We start from the raw sequence: 16,392 nt of genomic DNA, 5'->3' as shown, positions 1-16,392 counted from the left end.
GTAATAATAAGCTTCATTAAAGAAGCCCCGAGGTATAGTGGGGTATATACATTTAAAGATGTGTATACATTTAAAGATGTGTACCCCTAATGGTGCGGTAGATCCGAACATTCCCTGGGATATGCAAGGGAAAACAACAAAGGAGATGATAATGGGAAATACCTAGTCAAAGTAAAACATAAAGAGGCCGAACTATGCGTAAAATCTTCGAAGCTGCGCGGGATTCCATGGGTTCGACTCAAGGCGATCATCCGCTACATTGCGAAGGAGATAGGCTCCTCTCGTAAGGACTTCATCTATGATGAAGGGGCCCTCCCATTTTGGTTTGAGATTGTCCTTTTTCTTTTTCGGGAGGCGTAAAACAAGTTCTCTGACATTGTATGTCTGAGCCCGCACTTCTCTGCTTTGTTATCGCCTGGCCTGTTGTTGATAAAATGCGAAACAAGCCTTTGCAAGGTCACGCTCCTCTTCGAGTCCGTCTAGGTCATCCTGCCGGTCTAGTTCGGCTTCTCGCTCTTCATACATGTGCACTCGAGGTGAGTCATGAATAATGTCGCAGGGCAATACAGCCTCTGTGTCGTACACCATAAAGAAAGGTGTGTATCCGGTCATTCGATTGGGCGTGGTCCGCGGCCCCCAGAGTACGAAATCAAGTTCCTCGACCTAGTGCTTATCTGATTCTCGTAAGGAGCGCACCAGTATGGGCTTAATGCCACTCTGTTCGCACACGAACATGTCACCGTGTACCTCCAACGCTGAGGGTGATGCACCGCAGCTCACGTCGAAGGAGACACGTCCGGAAGCGCGGTACGCAGGCAATCCGGTGGGTGCTTTTCAAGACCCGAAACCCCACACGCCCGGGAGGGACCCCGTCTGGGCGCGCGGTGACTATGGGCTGCCCTAGGTCGACCTGATCGCCCCTAGGGCCTCGAGGTTCGCCGCCCTGCAATGAAGAAGAAAAGAACGAGGAAGAAGAAGAACTAGGGTTAAGGAGAAAAGATAAAAGATAAAAAGTGGTAGATTGATTGATCGATTGTGTGTTGTTCAATCGGCCATCACCCCTCAGGTATATAATAGGCGGCTGGACTTCCCGTGCAAGGAAAAGGATTGGATTCACGTCCAAAACCCTAGTCAAATTCGGATTGGTTTTGTCCGAACTTTCCAAAACTGTTCGGTTTAAACTGGCTGCACCTTGCGGGTAACTTTTGAGGTGGTAAACGACCTCGGATGGAAACGAGCCTAAAAGCAATCTTGACTGTTTCGACGAGTCGAACAACTTTCGTGTTGAACATTTTTTGATTAGAGTTCATCTTGAGGGTCAAATCGCTCGTGCAATACAGGCTGTTATTCGCGCTACCCATCAGACAGGGTGTCTGGTGGGGCGCGCCACTTTTGGCTCGTGATAGTGCTGTATTCGGATGGCTCTAACTTTTGCATACGAACTCGGATTGGAACGATTCTTATATCAAAATCGATCGTTTCGATGAGACGAAGACAATCCATGTAGATTATTGTTCCATACGAGGCAGTCTTGGGTGAGTAATGTTCCAAATAGTATTCTGAATACAAAATCTCAGTATTTCGAACACAACTTCGGCTTTCCAGATGAGATCAGATGGCGATGGCCCAAACTTCAAAGATGTTCGTATCGACAATACGAAACTTTTTTATGTAGAACACTTCTCCATTTGAGGCCATTTTAAATAAGTTCTTGACTGTGCCAAAATCTGGTGTCAACACATGCCCCCTGTTTTTCGGCAAAGCCTGTGTGCCGAAAAATAACTTGCACATAGCTTGCTCTAAGGACGATGTCAACACTCCATCGGCCATTTTGGCATATTCTTAGGACGATAATTTTATATCGGCCATTGCTTGTGTGAATATTTTGACGCAAGCTTGGGTGAAACTTTCTCAACTTCCTTAACAATCCGATGATAAAGTCCCATAGATATGTATCTCAAGGTCATCCTCGGAACCATATTATTCACCCTTTTGCTAGGATTTTGCTGATAATCAATAATAAACTTTCTCCAATCCTTATTTTTGCCTGTATAAGAAAAATTCATTAGTGGCCGAAGCGGTGGACTTCGGTTCGGCCTTACCTATTCTGACGAGACTAAGCATCGGCTATTGATAGAAATGCAACACAACATGATTAACATAGTAGCCGGATGCTTGCTGTGCCAACTCTTTCAATTTGTCATGTCTAGAAATATGAACAATTTTATAGCAACCCAAGGTAATTTTGCATCTAGACATACCTTAAGATAAACTATAAGTGACTCGTCAAAACATTGATAACCCTTGGATATTTGTTGCACTACATATAACGAATCACTGAAAGCCTCAATCTGTATAGCACCTATAGCAACCAAAAGCTCCAAACTGAATATATTTCATATTCGGCTTTGATTATTGTGTAAAAATATTTTAAGTGGCATAAGGCTTGTTTTGGTCTCCAATTGAACTAATGACGATGTTAGGATGCTACAACGGCCATGCTTTGACATATTCTTAGGGCAATAGATAAATATCAGCCATTAACATGAAAGTATGTATAGCCACAATAAACAAATAAAATAGGAATAAAATAAACAAATAAAATAGGAATAAAATATTCTTAGGGCAATAGATAAATATTCCATGTAGAATTCACCCACCAAAGTATGTATAGCCAAAATAAACAAATAAAATAGGAATAAAATATTTCGGCCCCTTTGTATTAGCAACAATGTAACTAACCAAATGTATGGTAATTTGGTAATAATCTCTCATGATATAGAAAATTATGTTGCATCCATGGATCAAAATAAATCAATGGAGGGTAATTGATCATACCTAGGGATGAATTCCATGGCAAAGGCATCAACGACATGGTTGAAGAAAATGGATGATGTGCTAACCGAAGATTTTGATGTTGTGATGCGCACCTTCGGCTTAATTGTTTGTTGCTTTCATTATTTTCCTTCTTCACTTTTATTGTACTTGTTGCAACAGAAGCATGCACATCATTTTTGTGTTGATTGATCTTCTTGGGAACCCATGCCATGTTCTTCTTTTTCAGCTCTTGTGCACTAAGATTTTGTATTTTTTCCTTTTGCCAATATGATAAACCGAGTGGGCATCTCGGCTGTGATTTTGTTTCAATCAATGGCAACTCTTTTTGGGCCTTCTGCACCCTCAACTTCTTTTCTTAAAATTTGGCACTCTGATTTTTATCAGTTGATTGCTTCACTTCTTTGCCTTTTGTAGCCAATGTCAACACTTTAATTGGCTCTTTGTTATTTGGTATCAAATCTGAAGCAGCACACTTACGACCATCTCTTTTCACGCGGTAAACTTTCTTTACCACCTCTTTCTTCTTTCTTGAGCTCTGGACCGATTCCTTATGATTGAAACGGTCTTTGACGCGTGATTGTTCAAATGTTGATCTCCTTGGAGCTGCATAGTATTGGTGAGATGGTCTAGAATAAGATGGAGAATGTACCCTTGTATCATACCTGTCCCATGATGAATATGTATCTATATGAGCATAGGGAGGTATCGATGGCATTGGCATCGGCGGCCCAAAATAAGGATATGAATATGTTCCATTAAAATTATCACTTTGCCAATACCGATCCTCATATTTGCGCCTTGGGGGTGATCTTGGTTTCTTTGCCTGATTTGGCCGATAAGCATTCTTCTCTTCACTCTTCTTTTGATATTTATCCAATAGTTCAGCAAAGGTGATTTTTGATCCCTTACACTTTGGCTTATTCCAGCCTTTGTTTTCTTTTGGTTTGCTTTCATCGATCATTAGATTTGCTTGCTGCCCCCCAGTACTTGGCGTTTCCATTGTAGCTTCGATGGAACTCCCGCCCTCAAGATTATGCTCGTTATGCTCTTCAACAACTTCTTTACTTGAAAGCTTGATCCCATCACCTGCAGCTTTTACATTCTTTTTAAATGGATCGGCTTGAAGCAACCGATGTAAAAACTTTTTGTCATCGGGACCAATCGGAATAGACTGGTCATATCTTGGTGTTTCAACAAACTTCAATCGTCCTTTTTCAATGGCCGATTTAACTATTTGACGAAACATGTTGCAATCGTCAAAATTATGCTTGGACGAATCATGCAACTTACAATACATTCGTCCTTGGATTGATGGCTTAATATGGTGATCAAGAATTGTAATGTAATTATTTTTCAGCAACAAATCAAATATTTTATCACACATGCTTGAATTGAAAGTATACTTCTTGTTTCCTAGCCGATCTTGCTGTTTGAACGGCTTTGGAGATAAGCAAACGAATGGTTCAGATTTGGAATCTCCCCATTCGGCTATGCATTGTGTTTCCACTCTATTTCCGATGTCTTTGGATATGATATTATATTAGCATCGGTTTTCTCAATAGAATTTAACCTTGGCTTTAAATTTCTGAAACGAAGATATTTAGAACATACATGTCTCAGTTGAGACCAAGTGTAAGCCAAGTAAGAAATAAGCAAAGCTACCCAACTAGATATGAACTTTAGAGAAAGCAACGGGAAAAGCTTTGGCTGTAACAATAAGTCATTATCGGTCTTTATAAATGGTGCAATGGGTTGACCAGTATGTTCCATAACAATTTTACTGCTAACAAGTAAATTACCCTTCCTCATTGGTCTTTCAAAATTACTTATGAGAATATTTCTTATAGATGCATCAATAATGAAGTTGCGACCAAATCTGAAAATAGGTAAATTACTCGCTATGCATACCTCTTCAAATATGTTGGGAGAGCATGATAGTGGTGCCATTTGAAGAACATCTTGCTCCGTCTTTGGATGGCTCCCCAACACCTTGTCATCATCTTTTTCTTGAATCCGTGCATCATTGCTTTGAAGAATTTTGTCGGCCGAACTTTGTTCGTCTACTTGTTCTTGTCCTTGAAGCTTGTCAATTACTACGGCACATAACTCATAGGGCAGGAAGTAGGTTCCATTAACTTCAGAAAAATCAAGCACCGTTGTTTTCCTATGCTTGCCATGCCCTTTCTCAATAATGCTTGCCTCGTTGGATTTGATGGATTCAGAATATATACAACTTGATTCGGCTTTCTCAACCGAAGCACTTTCATGTTCCGAATCATCCTTCTTTTCATTGATAGTATCAATTGGCAATGCTTCTTTTATCTGAGCCAATTCTTTTTCTATTTGTTTCTGACGGTGAGTGGCAAAATTAGCTTTAAGCTTTTTCTCAATTTCAGCCCACTCCGGATATGATTGCCCCCCAATGCTTTTAGATTTTTTTGGCAATGACACACGGGTGTTGCCGAAATTTTGCAATTGTGTAGGGGGTGTATAATATGATGTAGTACTAGGTGAAGGCATATGCAGTGTTGTAAGACCATACTTTTGCTCGCCAATTTTATCAATTGGCAAAGATTCATCTTCTTGCAAAACTCTAGGTTTTATTGCGGCATAATCAGGAAATAGCCCCTTTTCATGTTGTTCAAGGAAAAGAGCACTAATTCTCTTATTTTGGGCTAAACTCTTCAATGCAGCCACCACTACCTCATCTTCTACAATGTTGGGCACAACCGCTCCTGTAAAATTTACATTCATTCGGCTATAACCAGGAAGGTGTGAAGCCGAATTATGAGCATCTATAGTTGTGTATGGTGCCGAAGAATTACTAACATGAGGTATAGCATATGATGGTTGAGAGTAACTGGCCAAATAGCCATTAGTAGCATGGCCAATTCTCTCATTCATCGGCATGGTTGGATTACTATATTGCACATTAGCTGCCGATGAATAAAAGGGTGAAACACTTTCTTGTATGGCATTGGAAATTCTAACTTGGGGTGTTTCAAATTGATTAATCGAACTCATCATGTTGCTCATCGGCATATGAATTTGTGGGGTTGCCGATGCATGGGAGTTGGGATACATATGTTGCATGTTGCTAAATTTATAAGAATTTGAAACATGAAGATTGTTTTGCATCGGCCCTTGCACATAATTAGATGCATGATTGATAAAACTAGGGCTAGCCGATACATTATGCTCAATAGGTGATCCAGCAACAACATATGGATTATTTGCATCTACAAAGGGGAATTGTGTATTCATATTACTTTTGTAGATTGCAGCAACTTGATGACGATCTCTTCATAGCAAGAACGGGCTGGAGACCGTTCAAAGCTTCGTCCCCAGCGGAGTCGCCAAAAAGTGTGTTCGCACACGAACACGTCACCGTGTACCTCCAACGCCGAGGGTGATGCACCGCAGCTCACGTCGAAGGAGACCCGTCCGGAAGCGCGGTACGCAGGCAATCCGGCGGGTGCTTTTCAAGACCCGAAACCCCACACGCCCGGGAGGGACCCTGTCTGGGCGCGCGGTGACTACGTGCTGCCCTAGGTCGACCTGATCGCCCCTAGGGCCTCAAGGTTCGCCGTCCTGCAATGAAGAAGAACGAACGAAGAACGAGGAAGAAGAAGAACTAGGGTTAAGGAGAAAAGATAAAAGATAAAAAAGTGGTAGATTGATTGATCGATTGTGTGTTGTTCAATCGGCCATCACCCCTCAGGTATATAAGAGGCGGCTGGACTTCCCGTGCAAGGAAAAGGATTGGATTCACGTCCAAAACCCTAGTCAAAATCGGATTGGTTTTGTGTGAACTTTCCAAAACTGTTCGGTTTAAACTGTCTGCACCTTGCGGGTAACTTTTGAGGTGGTAAACGACCTCGGATGGAAACGGGCCTAAAAGCAATCTTGACCGCTTCGACGAGACGAACAACTTTTATGTTGAACGTATTTTGATTAGAGTTCATCTTGAGGGTCAAATCGCTCGTGCAATACAGGCTGTTATTCGCGCTACCCATCAGACAGGGTGTCTGGTGGGGCGCGCCACTTTTGGCTCGTGATAGTGCTGTATTCGGATGGCTCTAACTTTTGCATACGAACTCGGATTGGAGCGATTCTTATATCAAAATCGATCGTTTCGACAAGGCGAAGACAATCCATGTAGATCATTGTTCCATACGAGGCAGTCTTGGGTGAGTAATGTGCCGAATAGTGTTCTGAATACAAAATCTCAGTATTTCGAACACAACTTCGGCCTTCGAGATGAGATCAGATGGCGATGGCCCAAACTTCAAAGATGTTCGTATCGACAATACGAAACTTTTTCATGTAGAACACTTCTCCATTTGAGGCCATTTTAAATAAGTTCTTGACTGTGCCAAAATCTGGTGTCAACACACTCATGATCAGACCATTGGCCCGTTCCACATGGCCATTTGTCTGAGGGTGGTATATGGAGGCATAGTTGAGTTTAATGCCCAACTTAGCACACCAGGTTTTCACCTCATTAGCTGTAAAATTGGAGCCATTATCAGTGATGATACTATGCGGGACACCATAACGGTGTACCACACCGGATATAAAGTCAATGACTGGCCCTGCTTCAGCTGTTTTTACTGGTTTGGCCTCTATCCATTTAGTAAATTCATCTACCATCACCAATAAATATTTGTTTTTGTGGCTTCGCCCTTTAAGGGGACCGACCATATCAAGCCCCCAGACCACAAAGGGCCAGGTGACGAGGATTGTCCTTAAGGCAGTGGGAGGCATATAAATTTGGTTGGCTAAAAGCTGACAACCCACACAATGTTGGACAAGGGCTTGTGTGTCTGCTCGGGCCATTGGCCAGAAAAAACCTGTCCGGAAAGCTTTGCTTATGAGGGCCCGAGCTGCGGCATGGTGACCGCCCAGACCAGCATGTATTTCTGCCAAGAGTTGCCGCCACTCCTCTTCGGAGATGCACCTTTGAAGGACTCCGGTAGTGATCCTTTTGTATAGTTCACCCTCATGCACTTTGTAGGCTTTAGAGCGCCAAACTATGCAACGGGCTTCATTCTGATCGTCGGGAAGCTCCTGCCTATTAAGGTAGGCCAGGAAGGGCTTAGTCCATGGAGAGATAATGGCCATGACCTTATGAGCAGAGGGTGTTATTTCTATATCCGAACCCCCGACGGTATCTGCATTGTGTTCGATTGCTGGGGGTGTGACCAGGTCCGTACTAGATTCTCTGCTCTCACCCTGCCATACTACGGATGGCTTAAAGAGCCTTTCCACAAAGGTGTTAGGTGGGATACAGTCACGCTTAGCTCCCATGCAAGCGAGGATGTCGGCTGCCTGGTTACTGTCTCGAGCGACATGATGGAATTCAAGTCCCTCGAACCAAGATGATATTTTTAATATCATTTCGATATGCCGCCATTTTTATGTCTTTTGCATCAAACTCTCCATTGGCCTCTAGGCATTGTATACCCATGGAGACAGCCATGCGAAGACCGTGTAGAAGCGCCTCATATTCGGCTGCATCATTGGAGTCTATATACATGATTTCTAACACTTATCGGACTGTGTCCTTGGTGGGGGATGCCAAAATGATGCCAGCCCCTAGTCCAGCCTGCATTTTGGAGCCGTCAAAGTACATAATCTTGTTGGAGTATGAACTATACTCTTTAGGTAGTTCAGCTTCCGTACATTTAGCGACAAAGTCGGCCATCACCTGAGATTTAATAGCCCGGCGTGGCTTTTATGTTATTTCGAACAATAAAAGTTCGATGGCCCATTTGGCTATGCACTCAGTGGCGTCCCTGTTGTTAATAATGTCGTTAAGTGGTACTTCCAATGCCACTATGATCGAACACTCTTGAAAATAGTGTCGTAATTTTTGGGATGCCATGAAGACCGTATAGGCTACCTTTTGGTAGTGGGGATATCAGGATTTGCATGGTGTGAGGACATCTGATACATAATAAACTGGTTTATAGGTGGGGAATTTATGTCCCTCTTCCCCTCGCTCGACAACGAGTACAGCACTGACTACCTGGTTAGTTGCCGAGATATACAGCAACATCGGCTCGCCAACATCTAGGGCGGCTAGGATTGGGTTGCTGGCAAGTAAGTCCTTGATTTCTTCCAATCCGACAATGGCCGTGTCCATCCATTTGAAGCTATCAGTGTGTCTTAGTAGCTTGTAGAGTGGCAATGCTTTCTCTCCTAATTTGGAGATGAAGCGGCTTAAAGCCGCAACGCACCCTGCTAGTTTTTGGACTTGCTTTAGGTCTGTTGGTATAGCCAATTGTGATAAAGCTCGGATCTTAGCTGGGTTTGCTTCAATTCCTCTATGGGAAACAATGAACCCTTGCAATTTTCTGGCCGAAACTCCGAAGACACATTTTTCCGGATTGAGCCGTATGTTGTATGTTCGGAGATTGTCGAAGGTGAGGCGAAGATCGTCCACTAGTGTTCGACGTGCTTTGTCTTGATTACCATGTCGTCCACATATGCTTTGACCATTTTGCCGATTTGTTTTTCCAAGCATGTTTGAATCATACGTTGGTAAGTGGCCCTAGTGTTTTTGAGCCCAAAGGGCATAGTGTTGAAGCAGAAAGGGTCATACGGGGTGATGAACGATGTTGCGGCCTGATCCGATTCCTTCGTTTTAATCTTATGGTATCCAGAATAGGCATCGAGGAAGCACAATGAGTCGTGTCTTGCGGTCGCATCAATGATCTAGTCAATGCGGGGAAATGGGAAAGGATCTTTAGGGCAGGCCTTGTTGAGGTCTTTAAAATTGACGCAAAGGCACCTGGATTTGTCCTTCTTTGGTACCATGACCAAGTTGGCTAACCAATCCGGGTGTTTGATTTCCCTAATAAACCCGGCTTCTAGTAGTTTGGCTAGCTCCTCTCCCATGGCTTGATGATTGGGTTGGGAAAACCGCCACTATGTTTGCTTAACGGGTTTAAACCCCTTGATTATATTGAGGCTGTGTTTGACCAACCTGCGTGGGATGCCGGGCATGTCCGAAGGGTGCCAGGCAAAAATATCCCAGCTTTTGCGTAGGAATGTGCGTAAAGCAGCACCCACGGCCGGATCCAGCTGTGCCCCAATAGATGTTGTCTTGTTGTGGTCCTCGGGTGCACTTGAAATTCAACTATTTCCTCTTCTAGTTTGAAAGAGGTGGATTTAGGTCTCTTATGAAGGATCACATCGTCCTTGTCCACCATGGAGCATAGGGTGGTTAGTTCTTGGGCCGCTAGGGCTTCGGATAATGCTTCGAGGGCTAAGGATGCGGTCTTGTTTTTGGCGCGGAGTGCTTTGTCCGGGTCGCTTAAGATTGTGATGATTTCGTTGGGTCCGTGCATTTTAAGCTTCATATACCCGTAATGTGGTATAGCCTGGAAGCGTGAAAAGGCGTCCTGTCCGAGGATGGTGTGATACCCACTGCTAAAGGGGACCACATGAAAAAGCAACTCTTCAGACCTATAGTTTTTGGGCATGCCGAATATGACACCCAATATAATTCTCCCATAGCATCGTGCTTCTTGACTGGGGATGATGCCTCGAAAGGTGGTGTTGCTTTTCTCAATGCGTGTTCTATCAATCTGCATTTTGTCGAGCGTGTCTTCATAGATGAGGTTAAGCCCACTGCGGCCATCCATGAGCACTTTGGTAAGCCGAAAACCGTCCATGATGGGGTTTAGGACTAGGGCGGCGGGTGCTCGGACTGACCGAGCCTTTGGTTCGTCTTTGATGGTGAAGGTTATTGCTGTGTCGTTCCATGAGCTCAGTGCAGTAACTTGGTGCACTTCGGCAAGGTCACGGAGTGCCCTTTTTCACCAATTATTTGAAGAAAAGGTCTCAAAGACCGTGAGGACGTTAAAATCGTTCATCTCCAGGGTGTATTTCTCTGGAGTTATGGTGGCGAGGATGGCCTCGCCACTCTTTCCTACCTGCCGGAGTACCCAACATGCTCGAAGGCTATGGGTTGGGTCTATGCTCGGTGTCGCATGTATCGGACAGCGCTTTTCAAGGAGTTCGTCAAGAACCGACCTATATCCCGTAAAGGGTTTATTTTTTCTGTTAATAGATTGGTGATCGGATGCCCTGCTAGGGTGCATCCGTTTAGTCCGGGCCGCACACTAAATAAAGGCAGCGGGCTCTAGTTGAGTTTTTTGGGCCTTCCATGTGCTTTCCATCGTGCAGTACTTTTGCGCTACCTGTGATAGTTCCATGAAACTATTCCCTCGTCGGTACAATTGTGATGGAAGACCGAGACTACATCATTGTCGCATCAATCTTTGATCTTGCTTTTAATAAGTAGGAGTCTGGCCCAAAAGTGATGGACCGTTTCCTGAGGTTGCTGCCGTACATACATCAAGGGCCTGAGTTGCTTGGAGAGTATTGATTGTGGTGGGTGGGTGGGTTAAAATTTGAATCACGACCCACATCTGTGCTTGGAGCTTGCAAAATCTCCAAAGTGACCAGTTCGGGTCTGGGGAGATCCAAGTGCTCCCCCGATCCTACATCCAAGCCAGAGTTCGGGGGACATGGAGTCCCATCTGAAGGAAGAGTATTCGGCTCGAGGGGTTCAGAGAACCGAACATATTTGGTTCTCAACATAGGGGGAGAGGAGTCCTCGGGTCGTTCCTCGACGACCGCTGCTAGGTGGGTGATCGGCGGGTGATGAATTTCCCTCTGATCAGGCTTAAGCTCAATCCGACCGTAGTCTGTTGAAACCCCAAGTGCGGCGATGCAATCTAGCAGCTCGTTTAAGGACGAGACGTCTACCGGATCCATCTTCTCAGAGTGTTCGAGACCAATACGAAGACGGTGTTCTACGGTCGTAGGGGGCGCTGTAGGCTTGATGGCCATAGGGGCGCCTATGACGAAACCACCGAGCTGAAGGATCTTCCCTGAAATTAGGCTCCTTCTAGAAGTGATATTGTCGTTGATGACTAGGTGAGCCATAGATCGCTTTTTCAGGACTACACAACGGAACTCTCAATGAAAGCACCAATGTCGGTGTCAAAACCGGCAGATCTCGGGTTGGTGGACCAAGCTGTGTGTCTGAGGATTAATGGTAACAATGGACAAAGGGACACGATGTTTACCCAGGTTCAGGCCCTCTTAAAGGAGGTAAATCCCGCTTGATTGTATTCAATGAGTATGGGGGTTACAAGAGTTGATCTATCTCGAGATCGTAATGGCTAAACCCTAGCTTGTCTAGCCTATGAATATTATGATAGCCTCTATGGACTAAACCCTCCGGTTTATATACACACTAGAGGGGCCTAGGGCTTGTACAAAGTCGGTTCATAAGGGAAGGAAACAATACATCCGGACTCTAATCTTGCCGTCCACGCACATAGGAGTTCTACCCGAACACGGAGGATGGCCTTCAGCTTTATCTTCACGACCCATTCAGCCCGGCCTGCATCCTTGGGCCGGACACTTGAGGACCCTCGAAACCAAGACTCCCTCAGTCTGCACGCTTAACGTTCAATGACGATATTGTATTATATGAGTTATGTGATTTGGTGACCGAATGTTGTTCGGAGTCTCGGATGAGATCACGGACATGACGAGGTGTCTCGAAATGGTCGAGAGGTAAAGACTGATATATAGGACGATAGTATTCAGACACCGGAAGTGTTCCAGAGGGTACCGAGTATATATCGGGTCATCGGAAGGGGTTCCGGGCATCCCCGTCAAAAGATATGGGCCTTATGGGCCAAGAGGGGAAACGCACCAGCCATAAGGGGCTGGTGCGCCCCCCATATGGGTCGAACCAGAGGAGAAGGAAAGAGGAGAAGAGAGAAGGAAAGGGGGGGATTCGGCCTCCCTCTTCCTTCCCTCCTCCCTCCTCTTTCCTTCCCCCTCCGATAAATAAGGAAGGGGGGGGGGGCGCCGGCCTAGGAGGAACCCAAGTAGGATTTGGTCCTACTTGGGGTGCCTCCTGTCCTCTCCCCTCTCCCCCACCTATATATATATATATGTGTGTGTGTGGGGGGGGGGGTCCCTAGCACACACCAAACAATAGTTTTACCCGTGAGCGGTGCCCCCCTCCACAGTTTACACCCCCGGTCATATCTTTGTAGTGCTTTGGCGAAGCCCTGCGAGGATCACTTCACCATCACCATCACCATGCCGTCATGCTATCAGAACTCATCTACTACCTCACCGTCTTGCTGGATCAAGAAGGCGGAGGACGTCACCGAGCTGAACGTGTGCAGAACTCGGAGGTGTCGTACGTTCGGTACTTAATCGGTCGGAGCTAGAAGAAGTTCGACTACATCAACCTTGTTGTCAAACGCTTCCGCTTATGGTCTACGAGGGTACATGGTCACACTCTCCCTTGTTGCTATGCATCTCCATTGATAGATCATTGCATGTGCATAGACTTTTTTTTGTTTTCCATGCAACGATTCCCAACAGGTGGCCCGAACCTGGGTAAACTATGGTGTCCCCTCTTTTCCCTGCTAACACAAACTCGACGAGGCCAAGCCATGAGGCAATGAGATTGAGTTTGCAGCTAGGCTAGATCTTCGCACATGCCCTAGAGTTCGAACCTAGCTTGGGGTCCACGGAGGCCCGATTCCGACAACCACATAGTAGCAAGGAGACGCTGTCAAATATTGTACAACTTGTCTACATATCTACATTTGAAATCACCAAGGCTTTCCTACCCTCTACATATAGATGAAACCTTGATCGAAAATGAAATACGAGGCTAAGAAACCTTTCAAGGGTGATGCATGTCAGTTGGTCAACCTGCTTGTTTCATCTTGAGGCACCGAAGCTCTGATATCCATTTATAAGTTGCACATCTAAAATGCATGCAATAGACAAGTTACTTTACAACTTGGAAATTGGAACCAAGAAATGGATAATATAAAGGAAGATCAAGTATATTCAAACTTGGGAAAAGGACAGTCTCCATCCGTGTAGCCCGTAGTCTTTATAGACAATGAGATAACTACAACAACAAGAACCATCGTCACCTAGAAGCAACCAAGTGATTTGGCAATGAGAGCCTGCGAGCGGGAGCTAAATAGGGGAATTGCTAGTACATGCATACTGCTAAAAGACAATCTATTTACAACTATCTTTCCCAAGAGGCTTAGCTCACCAAATTATGTCACTCTTCCTGAAAAAAAATACAAGAATTAATGAGCAATGATCTGGCACAACATCAACGGTAGTAAAAGTTCTAGAAATGAAAGATATCAATTAAAAAATGAGGGAAGCGGGGAAAATAGATGTGTACATACCTAGGAAAAGGTCCTACTTCCTGCCTTTCTTGCTCACATTGGTTGGGGCAACATTTTGCACAGATGGTTCAGATCTGCAAAAGTGGATACAAGATAAAAATATATCACGACGTCTGCAACAATTTTGTAATTTAAGCAAAAGAGATGTCGAGAGGCACAAGAACAATGAGTATCTATTTGCATTGGTTGTTTCATCAGGAAGTGGCAACTTGTTCTTCTCATTGAAGATCTCCTTAGTTGAGCTCAACATCTCATCAGCCTATAAGAGCAATCACAGGTAAGGCAACAGGCACACACGAAAAGTATAATCTTGAAAATTCAAAAGATCAGGGGGCTACCAGTAGCAAAAAAAATAACATAGAGAAAACACAGAAGAGGAGGGAAACCACAAGTAAAGCTCAATCAGTGGCACCCTATGTTTTTATGCTACTGGTATATAATGGATAAACACGGGAAAACACGGTTATATTGCTACTATCACAAAAATACTCCTATTTCAAAGCCCTATATAGGAGATGGGGCTTTGGAGAAAAATGGATCCACTGTATCCTGCAAATCACTAAAGGAAGTTCAGTGGGGGTTAAACTGAACAATGCTGAAAGTGAGTTTTTCATTACTAGTAAAGGGCTAAGACAAGGGGACCCAATCTCCCCTCTACTTTTCAACGTAGTGGTTGATGAACTTACTAGGATGTTGATCAAAGCAGCAAACCAAAATCTGATTGAAGAATTGTGTCCTAAAGTCTGTCTTGGGGGGATTATCTGTCTGCAATACGCTGATGAGACCACTTTATTCTTAGACAAAAAAATAGAGCATGATAAGAACCTTAAGATTATTCTCACTTGCTTTAAGCAGATATCTGGGATGGGAATTAACTATAGTAAAAGTGAACTCATTACCATCAATATAGAAGATGATGAATTCAGAAGTTTCCTAGGAATTTTAGAATGCACTGATGTCTCTTTTCCCATTAAGTACCTTGGAATCCCTCTGCACTATGATAAGCTTGGAAGAGAGGATATCCAACCTCCTATTGACAACATTATGAAAATAATTGCTGGGTGGAGAGGGAAGCTACTCTCCTACAAGGGCATGTTAATCCTCATTCAGGCCTGCCGTGCTAGCATTCCTATATACCCGCTATATTTCTTTAAATTTCCTAAGTGGGCCATTGTTCTTATAAACTCCTAAATGGCCAACTGTTTGTGGCGTGACTTTGAGGGTCACATAAAGCTTCATTTGGTCAACTAGAAAATGGTGTGTACGAAAAAAGAATTCGGTGGCCTAGGTATCCCCAACCTCCATGATGTGAACCTATGTCTCCTAGGATCTTGGGTCAAGAGGTACTATGAGGGGGAGGGGAAACCATGGAAAATGATAATAGATGAGAAGTACATGAGAGGCAAAACCAACTTATTTGCTCCCAGTACTAATATAAATGTTTCTAGATTTTGGAAGGGGGTTAAATCCATCATCCAAACTTTGAAATTTGGTTATAGGTGGAAGGTGAGAGTAGGGAATAAAATCAGGTTTTGGGTGGTTTGCTACTTCTCCCCTAGCAGTACAATTTTGGCCAATTTAAGTGCTCTGTAATGAACAGAGTAAAAGTATTGGTGAGGTATGGGATGGTGAAGCCCTTAAACTTACTTTTAGGAGAAACTTTGATGATAGGCTCATGGAGCAATGGTACCAAGTTGTAGAGATTGCTGGGGGGATTACCTTCAGCAATGATCCAGATGCCCTCATCTGGAACCTAGGAAACAAAGGGGTCTATTCTTCTAGTTCTTTGTATCAAGTGATAAACTTCAGGGGTGTGAAGCTAATGTTTCTCCCTGCTGTGTGGAAACTGGCAGTGCGCCCAAAGATTTGTGTGTTTCTCTGGTTGTTTTCACAAAACAAGCTGATGACAAGGGATAACCCGAGGAAAAGGCACATAATCTAACCCCCTAGATTGTGTATTCTATGCTGAAAATGAGACAAATCACCATTTATTCTTTGATTGCATAGTTGCAAGGAATGTATGGTTCTTTGTCAGCCCAGATCGAGATAGGCACAAACTTTGAGTCTGTTGCTCGAATTTTGGGTTTCTAACAAGAAGAATTTAGCTTTGGACATCATTAGCTCTGCTATCATATAGTGTTTGTGGAAATATAGGAACTCTATGATTTTTAGCAACACCATCTGGACCTCTGTTATTCAGGTGTGGAGTATGATCCTCAGAATGCTCAAATTCTGGGTGATTCTGACCCCAAAGGCCGGCAAACCCAAGATGGAGGCGTTCTTGAGTGCT

This window comes from Triticum aestivum, chromosome 6B (assembly GCF_018294505.1).
Source record: "Triticum aestivum cultivar Chinese Spring chromosome 6B, IWGSC CS RefSeq v2.1, whole genome shotgun sequence".
Taxonomy (NCBI): Eukaryota; Viridiplantae; Streptophyta; class Magnoliopsida; order Poales; family Poaceae; genus Triticum; species Triticum aestivum.
This window is presented reverse-complemented; position numbering follows the sequence as displayed.